The sequence below is a fragment of the Lissotriton vulgaris genome, chromosome 11 (genome assembly GCF_964263255.1).
Source record: "Lissotriton vulgaris chromosome 11, aLisVul1.2, whole genome shotgun sequence".
Lineage (NCBI taxonomy): Eukaryota > Metazoa > Chordata > Amphibia > Caudata > Salamandridae > Lissotriton > Lissotriton vulgaris.
In genome coordinates this window covers 427,646,954-427,672,300 of record NC_141699.1, presented here as the reverse complement: position 1 = coordinate 427,672,300, position 25,347 = coordinate 427,646,954, and the positions used below count along the sequence as shown (strand labels likewise).

General features: G+C 45.8%; 1 protein-coding gene across 2 annotated transcripts in view; it reads right to left on the bottom strand.

Annotated features, from left to right (window-relative positions):
- Positions 1–25,347, bottom strand: part of SLC23A2 (solute carrier family 23 member 2) — a 1,215,437-nt gene that overhangs the window by 145,334 nt on the left and 1,044,756 nt on the right. The window lies entirely within an intron of this gene.

The following is a 25,347-nucleotide window of genomic DNA, read 5'->3' as shown; positions in this document are numbered from 1 at the left end:
CAGGTTTCACCTCTTGATACGTTAAGTACAGACACTCATCAGACCAGGCAGCTTCCTTCTATTTCATTTTAGACAAACAGTCATTTTTTACATTTGACATGCTTGGTGCACTTTCACAAATCCACCTAGTTTGGCAAGATCAGGGTTTCATCATGCATCAAATTGGGGCTGCTGGATTCGCCAACCTCTAAGACAGCACTCTGAGTCACATCAGGAGCAGAGGAAAATATCTGCATATCTTCTTATGTGCTCATTTTCGTTTGAAGGTACTATAATGCAGAACAGAGATGTGACCCCACTAGGAAGAAACGTCACTAACCATAGCATCAGCTTTGTCACTATTTTGTACCCACATCTTCCTCTGATCTGCTGTCAGTCGTGAAAGGCTGAGATAGAAACAAGCAAAGTCAGCTCTACTGCCGTTGGTCTTTTCTCCATGGTCTTAATCACTGGCATTGCCAAGGCCGACTGTGAAATATTCTTCACTGGTTCTAGGTAAACCAGGGGATTCAGAATTGGTCTTCCTCACACCACACATTTAGAGACCACTGACATGCAATTAGGCTGGATCACCATTCCAGAGGAGGGAGCTGATAAGTAGTGGCCCTCCCAACCACAAGCACTGACCAAACACCATATTAGAAGGTCGCAGCTATACAGAGGTGAGAGGGAGGGTCACCCACAACGATTAACTGGGTCCAACAAGGGTCCCGGATAAGAAGGGTCCAATACTAGGTGGGTGCAGCTTCCTTTATCTGATGAAGTGTCAAATGTGGATGTCATCCATAGAAAGCACAAGAATGAGGCCACACCATAACAACGAGAGATGGCATACATCCTAGATGCCTAGCTGACCATGTCCCCTCAACACACCATTATTCCTATTTAAAACTGCTTGGAACAACATTCAAGAAATTAATTGCAGTGAAACATCAGTAAGCCCACTGACCTAGTGAGTGAAACTGCTCTCCTCCCACGTAGCTCCACCAGCTAAGTGCTGGCCCGAGCGGGCTCTGACCTCTGTGTCAGGGTGTTCGAGGCCCTCCTCCATCCGCAGGTCCCCACCTGCACCTCATTCTTGGTGGTCCAATGGGAGAGTATTCTGGTCTTCTGCCCTCTGTCTTTCTTCTCTGCCTTTTTTCACTTTTTGCTCGTTTCTTTTTTTACTGTTTCTTTTCTCTCAGCCTTCTTTTCTCCCGCGCCTCCTTCAGCATTTTCCCACTGCTGCTGCCCCCGTGGAACCTTGCCCCTCCGTTGCGCCTTTCCCTGCTTCCAGCCTCTCAGCTGACCAGTCCTTCCTCTACTTAATGGCAGGAGCTGTGTGGCCGCGCCAGAGGCAAGCCCGTCTGCACCATGACCGCGCCCAGTGCCAGGAACCCTGGCCTCCTGAACCTCTCGGCTATGACTCTAGCAGGCTCCACAATCTCTAACCCGGACGCAACAACTGCCAGCTCTTGACGCCAAGCAACTCCCACGGCCCTCTCTTTGGCCTTCACTTTCGCTGCATCTTCACCCACCTCCATAACCCACCTCCATCATCCAACCAATCAACCCTCACCACACCCTCACCACTCAACTGCATCCTGATCAACGAACGATCCCTCAACAAACACGCCACAGAAATCTGGGACTTCCTCGACGCCACCTTCCTTACGGAAACTTGGACGGACGCTAGCTCAGCACCAGAAATCACCATCCATGATGTCTACAAGATCAACCACAAGGACTGCCCCAACCAGTCAGGAGGAGGCATCTCCATAGTCCACAAAAGCACCCTCCGCCTGACCACCCACCCAGGCAACCCAGACAACCCCACAGCCCACATGTAGCTGGTGCACTTCCAGATCCAGACCAACCAGGAAACCACCCTTCATGGCACTCTCTTCTACAGAACACCCAGCACCTGCCCTCCGTTCACCAACGCCATCATCAACCTCATCACACCCCAGGCCCTCACATCCACAGACTACACCTTACTCAGAGACCTCAAATTCCACCTGGACAACCCAAACGATCCAAACACTTCTTCCCTTCTAGATAACTTTGCCAATGTAGGACTATAACAGGTATTCACCGCCCCAAAGCACATAGCGGGGCACACGCTTGGGCCTGTCTTTGCTGCAGGAAACAGTGTCTCAAACAGCCACACCACTGAACTTCTCTGACGGACCGTTACTGTATCCACTTCTATTTCAACAAACCCACTGCACCCAAACACACCAGTTTTTCCAGCAGAATCTGGAACAAGGTGTGAGAAGTTAGCCTGGCATATGATGTCCACTAGTTCTAGTGAGCACCTTGTACCAGTCTAATCAACCGTTATTGATGGTGGTTGTAAAGTCAACCTTATAGAAAGCTATCTTAGTGGTAGCATGAACCAGCAGTCTTCAGGCTAAGGCTTCAGTAGGCGAGTTAAGCAAGTTGTTTTACCATATATAATCCCTTGAATACCAAATCAAAGGACACCACACAAGGTATATATCAAATATATATTTATTTAATCTAAACACAACCCCTCTGCACTCTAGGAGGTCAGAGGTAAAAATACAATACAAGTCACACAGTTAATACACAATAAGTTGCACAGTATACGTTATGCCCTAGGGGCCTGGCTAACCATATACTAAGAAAGTGGTATAAGTACCACGTGAGAGTTAGAAAGCAGGCCTAGGGCCCGTAGAATCGCTGGGGCTACACTAAACAACCAAAGGTTAAGAAGTAGGAGACCCACGGGAGTCGCGTGCAGTGTCTAAACACAGGCGCAGGCTCCCATTGACTTTCTATGGAGTTCGTAAAAGTTACAAAGTTACAGTTTAAGGACACTTCCGGATGGACTAGGACAGAACCCTTTTAGACGTAGACACTAGGAGGACCAATACCCTTGAGACTAACAGAGTACTCGTGTTACCTCACCCACGGAAGCCAGGTGCATAGGTGTCTTTTGATGTCGGGTTTCGTCGTCGTTTTCTACGGAGAGCCGCAAACAAGTGCTGCAGGCGACCAGAGGAAAAGTGTCCGCGTGGATCCAAGGGTGGAACCTGAAAGCAGAGGGGACAGAGTCTGGGTCACTAGCCAGTGACCAGGAAGGAGCCAGGAAGGAACCAGGCGATGTTGGGTGCTTTAAGGTGAAGAAGGTGAGTTTGTCTCTTCAGCCACGAGGTCCAGGAGGCAGACTATGACCAGGAGCTGGATTCAAGCTGTCCCACGTTGGAGCTAGATGACTGCAGCGTCGGTATCCGGATTGGACCCAACAAGCCTTGGCAACCGCAACCCATGCAGGATGTTAAGATTGGCTCTGTTGCAGACCAGCAAGGTCTGTGGCGCTTCTCCTTTGCAGGGAAGCTGGGGCAAGCCTGGAGCAACCAGGATCGCAAGTCAGATTCAAGATGGCATCTTCAGGGGGCTCACTAGCCAACGGGCAAGGAGCCGGGAAGCTGCGTCAAGCACAAATGTAAAGACGAGGCCCACGGGACACTTGCGGAGTGTGGGGGCCTGGGCTTTGGTTCAAATGATGCTCGGGCTGGGGCTTCTCGTACCCCAATGCACAACTTACTGAGGCTTCAGGAAAGGAGTGCAGGTAGCAAAATGCAGGATGTCCAAGATGTCCGGTCCCACGTCTCTTGTGCCCGCCACGGGTCTCAGCTTTGCTGTGGATGTGGGTCGGGGTCAGAGAAGTCTGGAAGTCCAGTTCATGAGTCGCAGAGTCTTCGGGTTCCGGAGGGAGCCTTGAAACTGCAGACCGGCAAAGTTGCTGTTGGTGCCTGTTTGAACAGGGTGGTCACTGCTTGACCACAAGGGAGATGTCTTCACTCTTCTAGTCAGAATAGAATGTTGAAGGTCCAAGAGTTCTGTACCAAAGTTTCGTTCCAGAATAATCTAAAGTCCTGGGGACACAGCTCCTATACTTATACTAAGGATGGGGGCTGGATTACCTGCCTAGGTCCCTCCTATGGGTGGACCTGAGAAGGGGGTGGTTACACCCCTTTCCCTTTGTTCAGTTTTGCGCCAGAGCTGGGGCTGGAGTGCCCCGGCAACTGGTTTGAACCGGGCTATGCATGGAGCACCTTGTGTGCCCCAGGCAGTGTCTAGATGCATTCACTGAATGCAGCCCTCCCTGCCCCAATACACAAAACCCCTGTCTGGGGAGGTGCCAGCACCTCGCTGGACAGGAAACCTATTGTCCAGGCTTCCCCTGCCGGAGTTTCATCCAGCAGCAGGAGGTCAGACTCGTGTCTGTGGCAGCAGCATCCATTTTGTGATGCTGGGGCTCTGTTTAACTTTAACCAGGTAAAGCAGTAACATACATGTCTTTTCCCTCTAGAAGGGTGGAATGCTACCCCCGCCGCCAGAATTGGCGGGGGGAGGGGGGTAGTATTCCAAAGTGTTTGACACCTTACATGACATGTTTTGATAAAGCCAAACCAAAGTTAGCATTAACCGCGAGGATTATAATGCACTTAAGAGTATATGGTATGGCTATATCATAGAACAGCTATAAGGAGATGGTTCCGAAAGCTGCAGGGGGGCTCAGCTCATGCTAGGGCACCCTCTCATATAAAACCAAGCACTCTGCCTCAGGATTGTCAAGGCCTACCATAGAGTGGCTTATAGGTGTATATGCGTCGATATGTAAAGGTAGATATAGGTATACTATATCTAAGTAAGGGGTGATAACACCACCTTACCCAGGCTGTGTGAACAGACCTGTGGTGTCAATTTGGAAGGCAAACCAGGGGTGGCACAATACATGCTGCAGCCCCTGGTAGGCCTAGGGTACCTATGGTACACTATATAGGGGCTCACAAGAGTGACCCAGTATCCAATCTGGTATGTACCTAAAGTACATGGTATCAATTTAGAGAGAGAACAGCTGGGCCCTCCCAAGACCTCTGCAACAGACTCGGCACCTTCTTCCACCACAAGATCGTGATAAAATATGACAAACAGGACCTTGTCTCCCCACCGCACCAGCAACCTCCTCAACCGATGCCCCGACAGTCCCTGCTCAGTTGGACCCCACTCACCACGAACGACACCCTAAAGACCATGAAAAGCATCAACTCTGGAGCACCATCGGACCCCTGTCCGCACCGCATCTTCCATAGAGCCACCCCGCCATCAACATTGAGCTACACCGAAGCATTAACTGTTCCCTCGAGGACGCCTCCTTCCCAGACTGGAAATACGCTGAAATCAACCCACTCAGGAAGAAATCCTTGGCGGACCAGACAGACTATAAGTACTTCAGGTCCATCTCTCTGCTTCCCTTCCCAACCAAAGTCATCGAAAAAGCCATCAACAACAAACTAGCCGACTTAATCGAAACAAACAACATCCTGTTCATCTCCGAATCCAGTTTTCGAAGCAATCACAGCACCAAGACCGCCCTCCTTGTCGCCACTGACTACAACTGCTCCCTCCTAGACCAGGACGAAAATACGGTCCTCATTCTCCTGGACCTCTCGGCAGCATTAGACTCCACAACACCGGCATCCCAACAAGGCCCTCGACTAAATGCGATCCTTCCTCACAGGTAGATAACAATTGGTCAGATTTCCACCATACCTCTCTGAACCGACAGAGAACAACTGCGGTGTGCCCCAGGGTTCCTCTCTCAGCCCCACCCTCTTCAACGTCTCTACCTCACAACCATCGTCAAGAACCACAGGCTCAACATTGTCTCCTACACCAACGGCACACATCTGAACCTCTCTCTTACCAACGAACCCAATCTCACTAGACACAACTTACAAGGAGGGATGAAAGTGGTCATGCAGAAAGGGGAACCCCCCCCCTAAAGAAGATAGTTTGAGGTCAGGGAGAACAGGGGAAAACCAAAACACACAATGAGGAGCTCCCTCATAACCTATATTTATTTCATCAATATAGAACTAAATTCAGCATGGGATTAACAATATAATGACATCAGCATGGGATTAACAACAATATAATGACATCAACAAGACAGATGAGATAAAATTGATTTTATCTTACTTTTTTTATTTTACTTCGTTTTTAGCATTGAAGATATATATATCAAAATTATCATCACTTTTGTCTCCTTTTTTTACTAAAACTGTTTTATATAAATATACATACACAAACAAAATTCATATATGATATTAAAAAATAAATGCAACATACTATTAAGTAAATAACCCCCGAGTGCGAACACGTACACATACAAAAAGGAAATGCTCATACATACTCAAACACAACCAACCAAACTCATATGGACTCCTACACCATTCACAAACAAAGATATCTGGATAACAGGGAGACAATAGATTGCAAAGTCTGCACGACAATGTCAGATAGATGTATTCAGCAGGATCTGAACAGTATAGGTCTAGACCTATACTGAACATTTCCTTTTTGTATATGTACGTGTTCTCACTTGGGGGTTATTTACTTAATAGTATGTTGCATTTATTTTTGAATTTCATGTAGGAATTTTGTTTATGTGTATGTATATTTATATAAAAACAGTTTTATAAAAAAAAGGAGAAAAATGTTGATATATATCTTCAATGCTAACAAAAGTTAAATAAAAAACTATGATAAAATCAATGTTATCTTATTAGTCTTGTTGATGTTGTGTTCATACTTTTTATTATATACAGAACAAGCTTGGGTGCCTGCTAACATGGTCACAGTCACGTTCTTGTGACTGAAAGGACAGGGATTAGAAAGCAGGCCTACTCATTTAAATGGTGCAGCTAATAAAACGTGTGCTTGCCATGTTTTTCTGAGGCTAATGTTAACAAGCCAGAGAAAGAAAATTACCTACTCTGAAGCACGCATTTTTCATAAGCACAACAGCTGAAATGTGGTTACAAGGAAAGATGGCCATGTGAGATTTGTCTTTTAGGAAAGGTGAGAAAAGTAGCAGTACGCTTCTGTGTAATACCACGATTTTAACACGAAGCTTTATTCACTATCCTGTGCAACAAAACTTGCACTGAACATGGGCTGTCCGGTCCTCACTCAGAGATCTATGAAGAATTAAGTAAGTAAGTAATTTATTTTTGCACAGTTAATTAAAACCAATGCAATACAATACAAATATGAATTGGCATAAACACAATAAAAAAAATGACATTTTAAAACCAGCATAGCGTGGGTATTGCTGTTTTGTTCGTCCTAATTATAAAAACGTGTTGGCCTTTCATTTATCACACAGGTATTTAGACAGTAAATATAGTTTCTGTTTTAGAACAAGATAAAATCAGGTCAGTTCAAAAATCAAGTCCGGGCATTTTTTTCTCCACTGCCTTTAAACATTTTACAAGGCTGCAGCTCAGCTGAGGGTCCTGAGATGAAAAACAGGTAAGAACTCCGCTCCTTCGTGTGCGTGTCCCATGTCGGATAAAATGGCGTCTCAAAAGGAGTTTCCGCTCCTCTAGCATTTTCTCACAGGAGCATAGCAGATGGAGCATATCTTCTTGCATGGCACCATATAGTTGGCATGACGTGCCTGCTTTCTCTTTTAGCCAGTGTGGGAGATGCTGAATGCACGGCAACAGACCTAGCCTGTACCTTAAAAAGCACATTTTGTTTTTTTTGGCATAACCCAGACCAAAATAGCTCTGGGGGGCTTTTGCCGAATATGAGTTCAGAATCATCCAAGCGTGCGTTCTTTTTGAGAAATCTGCTTTGTCTTGGACCCACGACTGTTGTTTAATCGACTTCTTTACCAGTTTGTTGAACGTTTTGTGATCTGAGGAGGAATCCCAGAGCTGCTCCAGCCCTGTGTTTACAAGGCTTTTTGCTAAGTATTTAGCTGCTGGTGAGGTCAGAGACTGCTTTAACTCCCTCCACAGATATTCGTTCAATGTTCCTTGTGCGGATTTCCTCACTTTGTCCCATACACAGATATAGGCCCCCTGTCGTGCCAGGAGCTGTTGTTGGATGCCAAACTCCAGCCTAATCTGTGGTGGGGAGGTTCGCTTAGGAAGGCTAAAGATGATTCTATATACGGCTATAATTGTGCTGTCAAGAATTGTTGTGTCTCTGCCTCGTAGGACCTCACTTCCATAACTTATTGTAGGCAGCAGTTTGGCACGGATAACTTGTACCAAAGGTGTTAAAGATGGGCCAGAGAGCTTGTTATTCAGTGTTTTAAGGTGATTGCCAATGCAAGTCCTTTGCCTCTGATGCTAGACCTTTGCGCACTGAATCGACCGCTGTTATCAATCTTCATGCCTAGATATTTATATGTCGACGTGTCTTTGATACAAGAGTTGTTCCAAAACCACGAAAAAAAATTCCTTTTTCTTTTGCTTATAGTCATAGCTTGGGTTTTCTCGAGGTTTACTGTTAGGTCGTTTATCTTGGAATAGCTCTGTGTGGTGTTCAAGAGGTTTTGGAGCCCTACTTTGGTGTGGCTTATTAAGACAATATCGTCCGCGTATAAGAGGCATGGTGGATTAAGCCCTCCTAGTTTAGGAGCATGTGAGTTGCAGTTGTTCAAAATTGGAGCCAGGTCACCCAGATACAGATTAAACAGTGTTGGGGCCAAGACGCAGCCCTGCTTGAGGCCATTGTTGGTCTGTATGCGCCTCAACAGCAGTGAGCCGTCCCCCACCTTTATCTGTATCCAAGTCTCCGTGTGCAGGTTTACTAACAGGTTCAACAATGGTTTTGAGACCCCCCAGCCGTTTAATTTTGACCATAGGAGATTCCGGTTGATGTTATCAAAAGCCGCTTTATAGTCTATGTAGCAGAGATGTAGGGGCAATTTTTTTGTCTCTGCCTTGCCTATTAGTATGCCCATAGTTAGTATATTGGTCGTGGTGCCCACTGATTTAACAAAGCCTGTCTGATAAAACGGTATCAGAGATTTCTTTGTGGCCCATGCCTGTAGTTCTTCCAGCAGTAGGCCTGCGAAATACTTCGCCTCATTGTTAATCAGGGCCACGAGTCGATAGTTTTGAGGGAGAGCCCTGTCCCCTGCTTTATATATTGGGGTGATGATAGAGCCCTTCCAGGAACCTGGCAAGATGTTCGAGCTCCTGATTTCCAAAAAAAGGGGTTCAAGAGCTGCTGCCCAGTAACCCGCATCTTCTTTGTAGAGGATAGGCGGGATCCCATTTGGTCCCGGAGCGCCTTCCCTTCTGCCTTTTTTAATTTGGCATTTGATGTTGTGTTGCAATTTTGAGGGATTAATTAATTCATCACTGTCTATAGTTTTTGTGCACAATTGTGTTTGTTGTGCATTGTCAACATTATGGTCTGTTATGATGTTGGAGTTGAATAAGTCCCGGTTGATGGGTAAGTCTAGATTGAAATGCTTCCCAAGGTAGAGTGCCCATGTTTCCTCTGTGATGTTAGATGAAACCCCCAAGTTTGCTGGACATGTTAGAGAGTTAACGGTTTTCCAAAACCTTGCCCCGTCATTCTATTTAATGTCTGAGTGGAGTCTTGCCCACAAGTTATCCTCCATTGTTTTGTTTGCTTCCCATTTCAGTTTTTTTAGTGAAGATTTCAGTATCCGAAGATGGGTTTGTTTTGCTTTTTCTTTAGGATCCAACTGTATTTTTTTTTATTAAACGATAAATCGAGTTTTTTGTTTCCTTAATTTTGTCTCTGTACTCTCGGGATAGGTTGTCCATATTGCTGAGCTTTGCAAATACATTGGGCTTCGTTGCATAATTCGACATGGTGGTTGTAAATTGTTCCCATTTTATGATTTCATTTGATCCAGTGCGCTCCATAAAGTGATGTTGTGCCCTTCCTATTAAAGTTTCGCCCATCGCTACCGACTACTTGATTTTTTTTAAATTAACAGTATGAATAGTCTCTTTTGGGGCATTTGATCGCTCGAATGTAGGTCTTGCAATGTCCAAAGCAATTTCCTGAGGGCAGTGGTCACTGTCAGTTTTTTTTCCCTATCCGGAACGAGGTTGTGTAATGAAAAAGAGGTAGTGAAATAAAGGTGTAATCTAATATACTGTTTGTTCTTGTTGAATGATAAGTTGGGGCTGGCGGACTATCTCCCACAAACCTGCCGTTTAGGGCTCTGATATTGAAGTGTTCCAGTTCTTCAAGTATCTGCGCTCCTAATTTTGTTTGTTTGGCTGTTTGTAGCTTCCCTTGCAACGGTAGGTCCCAAGTTGTATTTTGAGCTAAGATTAGCTCTTCTTGTGATGTACCCATGAGGTTGAGGTTGAAATCCCCTGTAAGAACAATATTAGTTGTTGATCTTCCCGTGATGCACTCCTCCAAGAAGGTGTATAGTTCCTTTGCTGCTTTTTTTCCCCTTTGGGATAGATATAAGCATTGATCAAAATGCAATCGGAATTGGCTTTGCCTGAACCTGGTGGTGCTAGGGCCAGCTTGACTGCAAGAGCAGCTGCCGAAGAAGGCCCAATTTCTTCCATCTTGACAAAACTAGTTGTTGCTACGTATGTTGCTAGGCCACCCTTTAGGTGCCCATACTTGGCTGTCCTTTTGGCACCTGTGAAGAAGCGTAGGTACCCCTGGAGGTTCTGCGAGCCATGTTTCCTGTAAGGCCACTATGTCGAATGATCTTATGCAAGCTATAAATTCTGGATCTAACATTTTAGTGGCTAAACCATTGATATTCCATGAGCATATGCACTGTTGGTTTTGCATATGCTCCCATGGGTTCTGGCCGATTTGTCAATTGTTGTTTTTTATGGTTCTCACAATCCATCTTTGATCTTTCAGCTCAGTTGGAGCTGCATTATCTGCTCCTTTCCAGCAAGTAATTTCAATATGCTCATTGCTGCCTGTTCCACATGGCCCTGCCGCACCTCTGAGAACCGAGGTTCTGAAGCTGTCTACATTTTCCCTGGGATCCAGCTTTACACCTAGATATAATATGTCCGGGTAGCCTGGCTTTATGTGTGGTTTTACCGTGATGCCCCAGTTTTTAAATACTTCAGCTTCAGATAGAATTTTCTGTGATATTGCTCCCGAGGCCCAGGTCGCCTTCGTCGCTTCCCTTCCTGTACCTTCTGCATCTATGAATTCAATCGACAACAAATATGTGCTTGACACGTTTGTCAGTGAAGGGATGTGGGATAGTAGCCGTAATATGTTGCTTCTGTTGAGGATGTCATGTCTTCCTTTGGGGATAAAATCTGGGTTAAACCATATGGCGTCTGGGGTAGTCCCTTGATCGTTTATACTCCGCCCTCCGTTATAAATGTTGATTGATGGTTTCAGGGCCACTCATTCTGTTGGTCTTGCTTTTACCAGATAGGTGTCGATTTTGGTCGCTCCGCCAGAGGCTTCGTCATTGGTGCATTGATAAGATGCAAAAATTCCAGATTCTTTGAAAATCACCCCGCCGCACGGTCGGTGTGCGTTGCCTGTCAAATTTGCGGGTGCCGGTTCTGTTGTTGTGCCGTCTCCCGGTATATGTGATGACATAGTTGCTTGGTTAATAACGTATAATTGACTGTCCATCAGTCCTATACCTTGACTTTCTGCTCTTTTGCTCATACTGCCCAGAGTGAGTCCTTGTTTTATGTCTTGCATAGGATTGAGGCTGATCTTCGTGTTGTTTTTTAGCGCATTTGACGGGTCGGAATCAGTAGGCGTTGTACTGTTCCCAGATAATTGGGCAGATGCTAATTGGCCGTGTTGAGAGTGGACTTTTTGTTCATCTGATCTGGCGTTAGCTGGTTTTTCCAAGCGCTCAGATGTATGGCTCATTTCATTGGGATTTTGGTATAAAGTTTTTTCTTCCCCAGGTTGTAATTTGCTTAGCTCTGTAATGAGAGATCGGCCAAAAAGTTGCGTGAATCCTTTGCGTGTTGAACAGAGCTTATATTTCCTGCCTTTGCGTTTTTTGGCTCGCCTCTGTTTCGCGTTTAATTTTAAATCGATGTTATCTTCGTCTATGATGTCCGTTGGTGAAGGGCTCCTTGGTCCCATTTCATTGACCGCTATGCTTTTGGTTAGAACATTCATTTTGGATTGTTCTTGTGCACCTGTGCTCGACAGTTCAATCTCTCTTGCGGCTTCTGGATCTTCACCAGTTGTTCCTTTTTCAATCACCTCTGTTTGTGTAGAGAGAGTGTTTTTAGTGACTTGTTTTTAGGTGACACTGGGTCTCCCTGCCCAGCTTGGGGTTTTGCTGAGCAGGTCTTGAGCTGTGTACACAGGTCTGTCAGTAGTGCTGGGAGGGTGGATAACTTGTCAATGATTGGACCGCATCCGCACCCACTGCTGGTGATCCTATTTGTATCTTGTAGATGGTCCAATTTGCTTTGGAGAAGCGTGTTTAACATACCCAGCTTCCCATCTATGGCAACCACAAACAAGGCTAATGTATCTAATAACGTTAATTGGGTGTCCATTTTCTCCGATTGGTAGTGTAGAGCATTTACCAAGAGTTGTACTGTGTTTAGGAGGCTAGGCCAAGCGCTTTCCTGCCCAGAATGTTTTGGAGTTTTTTCTTGGCTTCCGGGTATCCCCTTACAGTTTCTCTCCTTCTGACATGCCTAGTTCCGCTTGATTTTCCTGCATGCCTACAGTTCTTGTGGATCATATGTCTGAAGCCGTAATGCTTCTGTTATGGTCTTGAGGATATGCAGCGATAAGTTCTTCCCATTCCTCCTTCCCCAAATAAGAGGATATTTCTATCACCTCTGACACTGGGCTCACTTGCCTTTCTACTTTATTTTGGGTCCTTGCCATCTTCTTATCTCCTACCTCTTGTTTTTTATAAGAAGTGTCCAGGACTACCAGGGTTAGATCCTTCTCTTCCTCACGATCAATTCCAATTTCCTCCTTATTTTCGGATTCCCCGAAGCGGCTTATAGCCTCAGGGCTCTTTCCGTTCCTCAGGCTGTTACTCTCCGCGTTATCGCTGATGTTAAAGTTGCTATTGTCTGGTGTTTTTGGTGACATATCCTTTGCATTGTTTGGCCAGTGTACTTGGATTAAGTTGGTATCTATGGCCAATTTCCTCCCTGCTGTAGCTCCCACGTTTGCGGTCTTTTGCTCTGCCTGGCAGTTTTTAGGCTGTGGTGTTGATGTTGTTTGAGGTGGAATTATAGTCGTTATGCTGTTCTTTCATTTGCTCTTGTCCTTGTCCTGTAGGGACTGTGTGCCGCTAAACTGATAGGGCAGGGGAAGCTGAGATGGTTCAAGGGGCGATTGTAGTCCTGATACTTCATTGATTTTTGAAAATAAAGTATCCCCTGGGTTTTTTTAGAAAAAAGAATTTTGTGTAAATTTTGTACTGAAACAAGGTTTGATTTATTTTTTTTGCTCCTTTCTGTGTTGGTCATGTGGTCACTTTTTGAGCTGTTTAAAACAGACTTATCCAATGTTATGTCAATTGAGGAGCTCTGTGACGTGGGATTAAGTTTGGCTGGCCGGGTCTCTTTGGTTTCCTCAGGTGGCTTAGTTGTTTGTTTGTGCTTTTTTGATCCTCCTTTGCTCGTTGGGCCTCCTCGGACCCTTCCTGATCTCATTTTGGGCCCTCAGTCCCTCAGTTGCACGTTAGAGGATAGGTTGAAAGGTATCGAGCGAGGCCAAGTGGACAACCCGCCTTTATGTGAGCTATTGGTGCTATTGGCACAGGTTTCCAGCTTTTGATCCTGTGTAGCTGTCGGCACAAACAAGTCCCCAGAAGACACCCTGCAAGGGGATCTGAGATGAGGCTAATGAGTGCTAATAAGTGCTCCTTATAGTTGTTTTCCTTGTCGCAACAATAGAGCCTTCGCACAAAGGGAGCAAGTGCTTAGGTGTCGTACGCAGGAGGTTACAGATAGCTAGCAAAACCTATGAAGCCCAATTTCCTCTTATGTCTTAAGAGCCTGGTGGCTCAGGCACCGCTTTTCGTGCCCCCTCGTTGCAAAAATCTTTTCCTGCCCTCCAGCTCCCAAGCGCCCCAGACTGTCCGTTGACTGACCCACCTCCCCTCCCCGCCCTGCCCTTCTTGGCAAGCGACCACCCTCCACCGATGCAGAGAGCAACAGCAAGATTAAGACAATCTGCAAGGTGGCCAACAACGGAAAAACGGGTGGGCAGTGGGCAATGGGCAGAAGGCTGGGTGGGAGGCCAACAAGCAGTGGTAGCCGCTGCGAAGACAGGAGACAGAATGTCCTGGGGGTCAGTAATGAACCACGTGAGTTCAACGGTTCAGCAATGTTCAGCAATGTTCAACAATGTTCAACAATGTTACGAACTCACCTCCGAAGGGCCGGCTGGCCGACTGGCTGGCGATGTGAATGCTGCGCGAGCTAAAAGCTGGCTACGATAGGCAGGAGACAGGCGGGCCGCAGCCCCCCCCGCCCCCCCCTGATCTCTCCCAGCCTCTCAAGCCGCGCTGCACGCCACACAGCTCTCTCGAATGCGAAGCGGGAGTCAGGGCGGGGCTAGGACCTTCCGCAATCCGCCTTAACTCTCGATCCCTCAGCTTCCTGAATCCCTTGTTTCTCCGCTCCGCGCCCGCGTCTGCAGAAGAAGGCAAACGGGGCGGCTTCCACACGGCCTCTGCACGGTCCGCAGTTAGCAGTCAGCGCTCAAAGCGGTCAAAGGTCCACGGACAACCCGCGGTACTCCACACGGCCGACCAACGGTTCCCGGCAGCAGCAGCAGCACAGCAACACAAACAACGGACCAAGAGAACTCTGAAGCGGATGAGACCTATGAAGAGGAATGCTGTAAAAAATACTGGTATAGAAGAGAGGTTAGACACATGGACCAGTTGCTGGAGGAAGAGTGAAACAGACTTCCAAAGCATGGCTTAATGCACAATTAGGCATGCATGGAGGCTATATATGACTTGGGATATTATGAAAGACTAATACAACTATGCCGATAAGTACATACAATGGAGAAAGGGGTTTAAAATAAATAGATAGGATGCGTGAAGAAATAAGAATGGGACTTAGCTACCCTTTACCCTATTATGTATACGTTTTACTGTTTTTTTTTTAAATAACAATAATTCCATTGCATATGAATCGCAGATTAACAGAGCATAATAATACAGTGTTACTGTTTGTGCATACTGATTCTGGGGTAAAGGGCTGGTCTCTACAGACACCTGCAGATGAGTTTTTGACAATTTACATCTGACTTCTAAAACTTAGTCGGGGCAAAGTGAGATACTCCTGCCATTTTTCTTCCAACGAAGCCCATACTCTTCGTAGGACTTTTGACATGTATTGTTCCTTTCAGCTTCATCTGGCATCCCATGTAAATCCTCATCTGCCTAAATAGGTTTCCAAACTTCTGTGTGTTCTAGTTCCTCGAATACAGTCTAACCAAGGACACCTAGAAACTGTGTTAGAGATTCCAGTGGTTGTGGAACAGTCTATGGTTTTGGTAATAAATGCCAAATCGACAGACTCATTGAAATTCATTCTCCTTTTAAGTGTGGAAAAACAGAAAGATTAGCTTCGACCTATGGTCAGGCATCACTATATTTATGACGCCATCATTAGCACTGAAATGAAGCCCTATTTTTTTGTTTTTTTCTGGGTTGATGATGAAAAACAGAACTGTTTTAAAGCCACTGTCTCAGTGTCCATATTGAGGGACTATATGCGGAGCGTGGGTATAGCGGTTCACAATCTTTTCTCTGGCTATTTCTTATCCTGAATCATGTGTTTATTTCTGCGTTTGTACATTATATACTGCTTTTCAAGAAGATCTTTTGGAGCTGGTGCTCAGGAGATATTCATCGATACAAAAGGGGATGATGGATGGAGCGCTTGAGCAAATCAAACACTCACCCCCAGTCAACTGATCTGGGTTTAATCCATCACCATTCTTTAGCTCACTCCGCCACCCCAGTTCAGACATGGCCATATGCAAATCAGTCTGACCCTGTGCCTCATGGGAACAGTCCAGCCCGTACTGCCAAAGCCATGTCTTTCCCAGACCGGAAACAAGCATCCTGGGACCGGTTTCTGGCATTTCAGCCGTCATCAGCCAGGCTAGCTTGAATCCAGTGGCAAAGTGAGCAAGGGACTCACGTCGGAGCATACCCTGCCAACTTAGGGCGAACAAAGCGATACAAAAGTGTTTGATTGGTCCATCACCACCCCTTTTGTATCGCAGGAGATATTCATCTTCATTGCTAGCCCTGATCACCCTCCACACTTTGCTATGTCTTTACTGGATTACATTGTATTGACCGCTGATGCCCAATTATGCCTTTATTGACTTTTGTGTATGGGACTGTATCTTTCTAAATCATGATGCGGAATTATTGTGCCAAAGGAGCCGCTGTTCTGCATCTAGTAACCTGAGCAAACCAGACATACACAGCCTTCGCCTCCTGGCTTGACCACCCGGGGCTCCTCCCATCTGCTGCACTTTATGCACTGGGGCCTGACGTTAACATACACTACCATGTTTACAGTGACCGTTATGAAGTGACAACTAAACGATACATGTTCGATCAAACAGGCAAATATGCGAAAAACGAAATATGGACTTCATTCACCTGCGTCTCCCTTAATTGCCCCGTCAATAGGGAAGGAACTCCCCACTCTTGCTGTGCAGATGGCGAGCCCGAAGAGAATGAACTCGGATCCAGCATGACTTACCCACATCCTCACACTGTGCTGATAACAGCTAAGTTATATAGCTTACATTTCCTTTTTTGTTGCGCATTGTCGTAAATTAGGAAATGAAACATCAGCTCTGATCCGGACTCAACCAGACATCCGCACGTGCTGCGAACACAGGTCACGCAAAGAGCAAAGCTCAGAACAACAACAGCAGCAGCGGCAGCGGCGGCCCTTGTGCTCGGCTTTCAGCCTGGGCACTTCCGTGGGGCAGTCAATAAAACCGGATCTCACATCCTTCCGGGCACCCACGTGCTTGATTAAACATAGTCTGCCTTTTGGGGGTTCCCTGAATATGGAGGACCAGTAGTGCCACAGCATCATGCCCCATCCCCTGATGGGTACTATACACAGCAATAACTGGGGTGCATGCCCCTCCCTCTATGTCTCCTGTCGCCAGGAAATAGTCATGTTTTGGGCGTACTTCTGTTCTGAGAAAGTCACAGGGCACCGTCGGTAGCAATATTTGTCCTTCTACACTTCTCGACCATATGTAATCACAAGAGCCTTCAGGGACGTCACTCTTGCAACACACAGAAGAATTCGAGGCTTGACGTCGCTGACTGATAACGAAGGAGCCACTGTAATTCTGAAGGCCGTAAACATGGACATTTTATTTATTTAAAAACTGCAAAAAAAAGGAAAAAATGCTTGAAAACCACAGGAAGAAGTCTTCCCAAACATAACATATTTCAAAACTAGATCAAAGGTTGGAAGTTGCACCAAGCTCCTGAGCTTGTGAAAGGATAACCTTTGTATTGAGTTTCTGCAGGGCAATTGAAGGACATATCATCCACAGTGTGACAGAAGAGACTGTTGTAACCCTCTGCAGGAGAGTGTGACAAGGATGGAGCCGGAATGCAGAGGTGAAGGGAGCTTTCCTCGAGTGCTCGAGTAAGTTAGGAGTATTTTGAACAGGATGTGTTATTATGTGCCGCCCCAGCTTTATGATTTATTAAGGATGGGAGTTACAACGCGCACGTCACTTTATTTGGCGTGTTGTTCTGCTGGGAGATGAGTGCAATTCATGAAATCCAGAGGTTGCCTTTTCAGGTAGGCAGGGGTCTGGAACTGCAGTGACTTGACCTTTTAAGTGAAGTGGCGTCAGCGACTGTCCAGTTTGTCTGTTCTGCAGCCAGGACGTGCACACTTAACACGCTGGACTGGCATGCCAGTTTGCATAAGCAAACAGCCAGTTTGCCTACTACGAGCTATTTTCAGGTGCACATCGAATTGCAAATCTGTGGTACGAAGCTGACCCAGCACCTGCTGTAAGCGTGATCGGGAAGCAGGTGTCGCGCGCGTGGAATCAAGTTCGGCTGACAGCCTGACACCAAGAAGTGAGCAAGGGGTTGCCACGATGCACGAGAGAGAGGGGCTGGCAGAATGTACACAATACACCACCTAAACAAGGCGATGATCTCATCATGCCATATGGCGGCTGCACTAAGATTTGAAGTCATGAAATGATTTAATGTGGATCCAAAGTACATTGCTGAGTGTCAACTTTCGAAGTGATTGTAGGGTTCACTACTAAGAACGCAACTGGATTCATGCCACCAGCTGTAGGCAGGAGTAAGTGTAAAGTGTGATTTCGCGAACACTAACCTGTGAATGGGTGTCTGACAAGTAAATGGGGTCAGTTTAATCCAGAAATCCGGTTTGGTAGAGCGGACACTACTAAAAATAAAGAAATTATATTCCTCTGGTGCTAAATGGGCCTAGGTCTCAAAACCAAGACATGAAGAGGAGGAAACAGAGCAAATACCACTTGAGGCGCCAAGAGGCCCTCAGGGGCGGCAAAGGCTTCTTTATTTAATGCATTCTGCAATAAAAAGCGAGGAATCGCAACGACGAGGCCAATAAGAGCTCCTATTTTCATCAGGATTCTGGGTACACGTTCGAATGCATGGTGGATAAGATGCTATATGAAGTCTGGCCAAAGAATGAGACATGCACAACTGCATCAAATATCACTGAGCAAATGCATAAGGTGTTTGTTTCACATATACTTCTGAACCAAGTGGTGCTGTTGAACCCCCCCAGTCGGGAAGCAGCGACCATTCCCTACACTAGTACCAAAAACAGGTATAGGATAACTGCTAAGTCATTCCGCAAAATGGCCCACATACAGGGTGTAACCTTTTCTGCAAGCAGACCAGCCCCTGACTGCTAATAGGATGAGGGTACCCACACATTCAAGCTTAAGCAGGAGTACTGTACTCTATTCTGTATAGGAGCTGCACTCCACTTTGTCCGCTTCACATGACTTGGGACCCAATCAGCAATTTTAAACAAGAAAGAAAATCAGAAAGTGTTGCATTAGCTGATCTTAGAAACCACATTGGGCTTACATCTGCATTTCTTAGACAGGGAGGGTAGAAAGTAACACTGTGCTTGGTGTATCCTCCTCTGAAAGCCAACTTGGTTCATGTGACTGTGGCGTGGCAGCAAGAAATCCTGACTCACTGAGTGTTGCGTGAACAGATGAGAACAACAAGTCTGCTGACAGACGAATCACAGAAACAGCAAGGAGCAGGATCTGCATTGGCAGTGTCAACTTGCTCACCACAGTCTCCACAAGCATGCTAGTGAAATCTGGGACACCATACCTCCCTCATGCCAGACCTTGTTTTCCTCACCAAGATGTGGCTCAACCCAGCATAAGCACCCAACATCGCCACACCACAAGGATACAAGATGATGAACAAAAGTTACTTACCTGTAAACTGCGGTTCTCCAGTATTTGTGCCTTTCATAGATTCACATGCTTGAATAATTCCCCGTCGTCGAAGTGGGAGTCCCACGGTAAATACAATAGTAGTAAGAAACATATATACATAAAATATATAAATATATATATATATATATATATATATATATATATATATATATATATATATATATATATATATATATATATATATACATATATATACATAGAAATATATAAGTATAAATATAAAATATTATGCGTATTTAAAAGTAGAAATTTTGTAAAAAGTACCATAGAACAGCATAGCCCATAGAAGCATTGAAGGAGAGATCACTTTAGTAACATATCCGAGTCATTATAATGGTCCACATTCCAGCCAATCAGGCTGTAGCACCCTCTAGAACCTTCTCCTCAGAAGCTCAAGCCCTCAGATTTTCGTAGCACAAGAGTGACCAAAGAGTGCATGAGGAGAAGAGAGCCTCTGAGGGGAGGAAGGGTGGGTCGCATGTGAATCTACGAAAGACACAAATACTGGAGAACCACAGTTTACTGGTAAGTAACTTTTGTTCTTCTCCAGTATTCGTGATGTCTTTCATAGATTCACATGCTTAAATAATAGAAAGCTGTAAGCCATAACCATAAAAGTCATAAAAGGCAATAATAAAAAGTACAGACATATGAATATATATATTGATAACATTGCATTATTTGCACAAAAAATAACCTTTTATGACAGGAGGCGAGAAGCAGCAGAGGCTCACCTTTATTTGAAGAGATTTTGAAGCACCGCTTGACCCACAGTAGTGTCCGCAGCGTTAGCCATCTCCAGGCAGTAGTGCCTGGTAAACGTGTGCCTGCTGAACCACTTTGCTGCCCTACAGATCTGATGTAGAGGCACTCCAGCAAACAGGGCAGTAGAGGATGCTACTGCTCTCGTCGAGTGTGCTCGCAACGGAGCAGAAAGGGGCTTGCCAGCCTGTTGATGGCAAAAGGAGATGGAAGAAGAAATCCAGCGAGTGATGGTCTGTTTAGTGACCGGATGTCCCTTGCGCATCCGCCCATAGGCCACAAAAATTTGGTCTGACTTTCGAAATGCAGCAGTGCGCTGAATGTAGAATTTGAGGCATTGCTTCAGGTCTAGCGAATGAAGAGTACGCTCAGCGGGAGACTGAGGGTTAGGGAAGAAAGTCTTGAGTATTACAGGTTCATTTAGGTGGAAGTCTGATGGAACCTTTGGTATAAACTTAGGGTTTGTACGTAGTATGACAGTGTCCTTTGAAAACTGAAGAAAAGGTGGCTTTGGAGAGCAGTAGTGACTTCGCACCTCCCTGTTTGTTGAGGTAGTGCATACTGGTGGTGTTGGCCGTACGCACTAACAGGGACTCTCCGTTCACCAGTAGACAGAAGGATTTCAGAGCGAGAAAGATGGCCAAAAGTTCTAGGCGATTGATGTGCCACCGGCGTTGGTCCGCAGTCCATTTGCCGTTGACGAACAATCCTTGGAGATGTGCGCCCCAACACTCTAAAGAAGCGTCTGTAGTAAGGGTAAGTGTGGGGGCTGCCTCCTGGAACAAGCGCCCTGTTGGGAGGGTGAGCCCACCAAGTCAGTGCTCCCTGTATGCGAGGCGTCAGAGAAACCTTGTTGTTGAATGTCCCCGAGATTTGTCGCTATTACTTGTCCAATTCTTCTTGGATTACTCTCATGCGTAACCTGCAGTTGGGGATCAATGGTATGCAGGATGAGGTCATGCCCAGAAAGGATTTCAATGTTCGGACAGAAACTAATCTTCTTGAGCGTAGAAGAGCCACCATTTTGGAGATGAGTGCTTGGCGTTCCCTTGAAACAAACACCTTTGCTAGGTTTGTGTCTATTAATGCTCCCAGAAAGACTCTTTGGTGTGCTGGAAGTATTTGTGATTTTTCGTGGTTGATTGAAAGACCCAAGCTTTCGAAGACTGACAGGCAAACCTGAGTGTGCTGCTTTGCTGCAAGAAAAGTTGGGGCCTTTATCAGGCAATCGTCTAAATAGGGGTACATTTGTATGCCCTGCAGGCGTAAATAAGCCGCTACCGGAGCCATGATCTTTGTGAAGACCCTTGGAGCGGAACGAAGGCCAAAAGGCAGAACCTTGAATTGGAAGTGTTTTGTTCCTACTTGGAAGCGGAGGTACTTTCTGTGCCTCTGATGGATTGGCACATGAAAATAGGCATCTTGGAGGTCGATTGTAGAGAGGAACTTGTTGGGGTTCAGGAACTGTAAGATTTCCGACAACGTCAGCATTCAAAAGGATTGAGTCTTGATGTATTTGTTGAGGGCCCTGAGGCATAATATTGGGCGCCGCTCTCCTGATTTCTTTCTGATAAGAAAAAAATCAGGAGTAAAAGCCCGTCCCCTGTTGTAATCGAGAAACCACTTCGACTGCCCCCTTCTGAACCATGACTGCAATTTGTGCAAACAGTTCCTTCAAGTGTGCAGGAGGGGGACCTGTTGGATGGCGGGCGGGAGGAAACTTGATAAATTCTAGAGCGTGGCCTCTTGAGATCACATCTAAGACCCAACGATCCGATGTTATTTTTGACCAATTGTAAGAGAATTGGGCGATTCGACCTCCAATCTTTGAAGTAGGAAAAGACTTGGTTTTGAGGAAGTCATTGTTTTTCACCCTCTTGTAGGATCTTTTGTGCTTCCGCCCTAGAGGATTCTGGAATCAGGTCGACCAAGGCTGAGATTTCCGACCACATTTGCCTGTCGCATCGTCCGAGGATGGCTAATGAATTTGCCGCCCACACTGTAGTCGCAGCCATTGTGGAGAACTTTTTGCCGATGGTATCTAGGCGTCGACCTTACTGGTCAGGCGGAGATGTTAAAGGAGAAGCTGGATTACGCGATCTCTTTTGGGCAGCCTCCGTAATCACAGAGTCTGGCTTCGGCTGAGAAACAAGGCAGGCAGGTGAATTTGCAGGCGCCTTGTATTTCTTGTCAATACGTGGGAGTACGGCCGGAACTGAATTAGGCCTTTCCATGACTTTGAGTCCTTCCTGCCAGATGAAGACCATAATAGGAATGGCATGAACTTGTTTTAGAGGTTGGTCTTTAAAATCATAAAGAAAACAATCCTCTTGTCTGGAGACCAAAGGCAAGTGGAAACGTTTTGCTGCCCTTCCCATTAAAAGGTGAAATCCTCCTATATCTACTGGAGGAGATGCCAGAGGAGAATCAGAAGAAGGGGATGGAGTCTGAGCCTGGTAATTGTCCCAATCTGTTAGGTTAGCGTTATCATCCTGGTCCGTATTGTTATTATTATTATCATCATCATCATGAGCAGCGTCTTGATGAACTGGGGACTGGGCCGGTGCAACCTGAAGGGACGCCGGCATTGAAGGTCGAGGTGGAGAGGCCTGCGAAGAAGGTGAGAAACTACGATTATAGTCGTCCAGCATAGGTTGAAGGTTTGTAATCAACGACAATGGTAATTGAGACATAGGAACACCTTGGTCATCATGTTGATCGTTATCTGCAATAGACATATGCGACTCCCGATCATCATCATCATCATCATCATCATCATAGTCCAGGTATTTTAAAATGCATCTATGAAGGGCTACTTGCAGCATGAAAGTTGTCATCAGCATACGAATCATCAGAGGAATCCTCACCTGCAGATTCAAACAGTTGAGCAGGCGGACCTTTGAATGTTGTAAAGGGCTCAAAACAAGTGGTGAGGGACGTTTTCTCATGGTAGCTGTTACCACTGTGAAGGTGGTTGCAGTCGCTAGTGAAAATTGCGCCGCAGACGGTCCCGTGGACGAGCTCGTCGTCGAAGTCATTATGGCAGTCTTCGTCGATGGGACCACTGGCGTCGACGAAGAGATGGTTGCAGTCGACGAAGCAGAGACCGTCGTCGAAGATGACACTGGCGTCGACGAAGAGGTTGCAGCCGTCAACGAAGCCTTCAGCGTCGACGGAGCCACCGTCGACAAGGTACTCGACGACGACAAGCCCATCGTCGACGAAGGGGGTAGCGTCAACGATAATTGACGCGTCGACAAAGCCTTCATCAACGAATGACATTTAGGATGAGCCGTCGACGAGACGGATTTCTTAGCCGTCGACGAGATAGGCCGGACCTCCTGGACCATCGTAGACGAGGTAGACGATGTCGTCGTCGACAGAGTGCTGGTCGTCATCGAAGTAAGGATGACGTCGACGGTCCGGCACTCGATTTAGAGGACGAGGGCACAGCGGGGGTCTGCGACGCCAGAGAACTAGGTCCCGCAGGCATAGAGGCTGGCAGACCCCGTGGGGAGACCGATTTCTGCATGTCCACAAGCTTCTTCTTTTTCAGAAAAAGAGAAGGAATCCCAGTCACAGACCCACGCTTCAATGAGGTCTTTGAATGGTGGGAAGACACACTCTCTATGTCAGACACAGGGTTGTATGATATCTTTAACTTCTGTAGCCACAGAAGGAGACGGGCCTCTCTATCCTTCAAAGTTTTAGAAGAAAAAGTTCTGCAAAATTTGCAACTCCTCACCTCATGGTCCGGATATAAGCAGTAGATGCATTTTTTATGAGGGTCCTCAGAGAAAAGGCGAAGTTTTCCACAGGCAGAACACAGTCTGAACAAAGATTTTTTTGAAGAAGACATATTCCTGAAGTTCTGTAGGTTTGAAGAAGAAAAAACTGAGCAGAGCTCAGGGAGACTCCCTTCACACGACGTGCGGTAGAAAATCTAAGGGCTTGAGCTTCTGAGGAGAAGGTTCTAGAGAGTGCTACAGCCTGATTGGCTGGAATGTGGACCATTATAATGACTCAGATATGTTACTAAAGTGAGCTCTCCCTCAATGCTTCTATGGGCTATGTTGTTCTATGGTACTTTTTATAAAATTTCTACTTTTAAATACGCATATAATTTGAAATTTATAATTATATATTTTTATGCATGTACCAAGCTCCGTCCGCGGAGCGAAACGCGTCAGGGAGGGCACTTGCTCTTGCACTTTTTGCTAATTAAATATGCACTGCTGGCACCTTACTTGGCGTGATGGCTTGGTGATTTAGCATCATTTTTCCAGCTTGTGGAGTGGAGGTCTGCGCCCACTTGAACTGCTACCAGAAGCGGTTGGGATCATGTGTGTATATATATATATATATATATATATATATATATATATATATATATATATATATATATATATATATATATATATATATATATATATATATATATATATATATATATATATATATATATATATATATATATATATATATATATATATATATATATATATATATATTTATGTTTCTATTTTATGTACTGTGGGACTCCCACTTCGACGACGGGGAATTATTCAAGCATGTGAACCTATGAAAGACACACGAATACTGGAGAACCAACATGACCGCACCAACAAGCAAGGCGGTGGAATGGCCATCATTCATAAAGAGCATCAAATGCACTGCCACCGCAGGCGCCACAACCCCCATCATAGAACACCTCAACACCAACTGCAAAACCACCATCCGAGGCACCCTTGCCTACAGACCCTGCCTTGAAGGCAATTCTTCAGGACCAAATCAAGATCTATCCACACTTTTTGGTAGTGGTACACAATTAACTAACAAGCATTTACAATGCAATGGTATCGCCTTTGGAAAAGTTTGAGCTATTGGCATTGTAAATGACAAAATTTGTATTTATGTGTTGGTTTTGAAAACAGATAAATAAATGGCATTGTCATTTACATTGCCATTAGCTTAATCTCTCGCAAATGTGAGACCTATTGTACCCTACGGACGAGCTCAGCAGACATCAATTACTAGCACACACACACCCAGAGCCACACAAACACACCCAGAGCCAGCCACACAAACACACCCAGAGCCAGCCACACACACACACACCCACACCCAGAGCCAGCCACACACACACATTTCTGCAGTGAGGGTGAATATGCAGTGCTGCAGAGGAGGCCACAGTGTGCAGTGCTGCAGAGGAGGAGACAGTGTGCAGTGCTGCAGAGGAGGAGACAGTGTGCAGTGCTGCAGAGGAGGAGACAGTGT